Source organism: Lampris incognitus, chromosome 20 (genome assembly GCF_029633865.1).
Source record: "Lampris incognitus isolate fLamInc1 chromosome 20, fLamInc1.hap2, whole genome shotgun sequence".
NCBI lineage: Eukaryota > Metazoa > Chordata > Actinopteri > Lampriformes > Lampridae > Lampris > Lampris incognitus.
Window position 1 is genome coordinate 4,068,031 of NC_079230.1, and position 3,111 is coordinate 4,071,141.

Genomic DNA, 3,111 nt, shown 5'->3' on the forward strand with positions numbered 1-3,111 from the left:
GTCTTGCCCAGAAAAGCAGTGGGATCCATAATAACGCCTCCACCACGCCTCCACACGCCCCGCGTAGCATCCAGGCACTAGGATTCTAGGAAGACCCGCCCCTACTCTGCGTCTGATTGGCTAACTTTAACCCTAACCCCGCCCTAACCCTAACCTACCCAAGCAACGGAGGCAACGAGTACTTGCGCATGCTCAGTTGACCGTTCTCTGCATCGACGGGAACTTGCCTCTACCATTCTCATAGGAAGGAACAGGCGCCATTTTTATTTCCGGTATCCATGGGCAGACCCTGGCTCCAACTCCGGAATCGCTGGCCAGGGTGTCCGCCCGCCTGCCGCCCAGTGGCTGCTGGGATAGGCTCCAGCATCCCCGCCGCCCCGAGAGCGGGATAAGCGGTTCGGATAATGGATGGGTAGAAATACTTAAATCACTATTGTAACGTGCATGGACAAGTAGACACGTTGGTCCTCGAGTAACGGGTCGGACCCTTTAGTCAACTGGTTAACGGGGTCGCTTGCGGAGCGGGAGTCACGGGTTCGCGTCCCTGAACCACAGCACGGCCAACACGTCCCACCTCAGGATCAGGATCTGGAGAAGGGCCTGGCAGCCGCACTGCGTCCAGCGTGCGGTCCAGTAGCTGCTCCGGATACTTCTGGACCTACCTTTTCTGGGTGCTCCTGCACGGCAGCATCCAAAGACCAAAGTAAACCCACCGGGTCGCCGGACGACTCGGTCTCGTCGTGTCCTCTCAGGGCGGGTTCGAATGCTCCACGGAGTCTTAGGAAGTCTAGAAGCTTTGACAGATGCGCCGGTTTTTGTCCACGTCCATAGCGCGGTCCCTCACACTCACGCGGTAGCTCTCCTCAACACGTGCCGGTGACCGCGGCCTAGGCCACCGTTTTGTGACGTATTACTTCCGTTGAGGGAGGGGCACGTTCCGGTTTTATTGTGGAATTGGGCAGTCGCTCGTGTGAACCGTCGTCACCAATTTTTGTGGTAATCCGCCTTTCGGTGCCGAAACGGTGAACGCATGACCTGTCCTGTGTCACTACAGCTTCTCGTTAGCTTAGCTTACATACCAGTTTAGCGTAGTTAGCTTAGCTTAGATACAAGTTTAGCTTCGTTAGCTTAGCTTAGATACCAGTTTAGCGTAGTTAGCTTAGATACCAGTTTAGCTTCGCCAGCTTAGCTTAGATACCAGTTTAGCCTAGTTAGCTTAATAGCATAGTTAGCTTAGCTTAGATACCAGTTTAGCTTCGTTAGCTTAGCTTAGATACCAGTTTAGCGTAGTTAGCTTAATAGCATTGTTGACATAGCTTAGATACCAGTTTAGCTTCGCCAGCTTAGCTTAGATACCAGTTTAGCGTAGTTAGCTTAATAGCATAGTTAGCTTAGCTTAGATACCAGTTTAGCATAGTTAGCTTAATAGCATAGTTAACTTAGCTTAGATACAAGTTTAGCTTCGTTAGCTTAGCTTAGATACCAGTTTAGCTTCGTTAGCTTAGATACCAGTTTAGCGTAGTTAGCTTAATAGCATTGTTGACATAGCTTAGATACCAGTTTAGCTTCGCCAGCTTAGCTTAGATACCAGTTTAGCGTAGTTAGCTTAATAGCATAGTTAGCTTAGCTTAGATACCAGTTTAGCTAGTTAGCTTAGCTTAGATACCAGTTTAGCGTAGTTAGCTTAATAGCATAGTTAACTTAGCTTAGATACAAGTTTAGCTTCGTTAGCTTAGCTTAGATACCAGTTTAGCGTAGTTAGCTTAGATACCAGTTTAGCGTAGTTAGCTTAATAGCATTGTTGACATAGCTTAGATACCAGTTTAGCTTCGCCAGCTTAGCTTAGATACCAGTTTAGCGTAGTTAGCTTAATAGCATAGTTAGCTTAGATACCAGTTTAGCTTCGTCAGCTTGGCTTAGATACCAGTTTAGCTTCGCCAGCTTAGCTTAGATACCAGTTTAGCGTAGTTAGCTTAATAGTAAAGTTAACTTAGCTTAGATACCGGTTTAGCTTCGCCAGCTTAGCTTAGATACCAGTTTAGCGTAGTTAGCTTAGCTTAGATACCAGTTTAGCTGTTGTAAGGTGGACGTGGGATCCACAAGTCAAGTCAAAACCAGTTGTAGCCCAGTATCACAGAGGAAGTCTGCAGTGAAGACATAAAACGTCATAAGCACTTAGCAAATACACATTTTCATGATTTGAGTGTTGCTGAATTTGTTATGTGCTAAACACACCGGTGAGAGAAATGATCAGAAACGATTTGTATGTAAAGGATCTTTTCTATGGATTCTAGGGAGCATTACTTTGACATCACCCGGGAAACAACCACACAGAACTTTATAAAAAAACCCTCATCTTTATTGATCTATATTTATCCATCCATCCACCCATCCACCCATCCATCCATCCATCCTTTCATTTCTCGGTCAGAACGACACGTTCTGTTTACAATAGTTTGTTTTCTTATAAAAAAACCTCATTATGTACATTCTTTCTTTATCTACAATATTTTACAGGGTTTACACCAGGACCGCTCAGTTCAGAGGTCGCCGTCCAAAACCAGATGCAGGCCTGGTTATAACAGCTTATTAACATTCAACCAGCCTGCGGGTGGATGATTGCTGGCTTGTCACAGAGTCTTTTTGATTATTTATCGTTTTAATTTCTCGTGACGCCGAGGGAAGGTTTGGACTGGGACTTTATAAATCCTGGAGGAAGTGATTAAGAGAGCAGTGAAATAGGTTTTGATGTCTGTCTTAATGTGCCTGGGCCACAGCTGTGGAGAGGACGTTCATCTCTGAAGGGACTGTTTTGGTTTTCCATGTTGGTTGGTGGTTCGGTTGTACAAGCATGGGAAAAGAGACCGCATCACAGAAACTACCAGCAGTGACCTTTCTGCGGCTTAAAAGGTCGGAGGTCATTACCACCTCCTTAGACGGGGTTACAGACACATCTGTTTGGCGCTGTGGCACAGAACAGATAGCTCAGTTTAAATACCGTCTATGTCAGAGGGGTTCCCAGTACACAGAGGGGTTGAACTGGTTCTTAAACCAGTGGTTTGGGCGTACACAAGAGTCGACGGGTGGAGCAAGAGGGTTCTGCTAGCGGCT

At 46.5% G+C, this 3,111-nt stretch overlaps 1 protein-coding gene across 2 annotated transcripts in view; it reads right to left on the minus strand.

The window, feature by feature from the left end:
- Nucleotides 1–2,356: 2,356 nt before the first annotated feature.
- The window catches only part of LOC130130673 (F-box/WD repeat-containing protein 7-like), a 49,220-nt gene continuing 48,465 nt past the window's right edge, over nucleotides 2,357–3,111 (minus strand). For both annotated transcript variants that reach the window (XM_056300446.1, XM_056300445.1), the window contains exon 13: nucleotides 2,357–3,111. This exon is cut by the window's right edge and continues 2,478 nt beyond it. The gene's annotated coding sequence lies outside the window, so the exon portion shown is untranslated.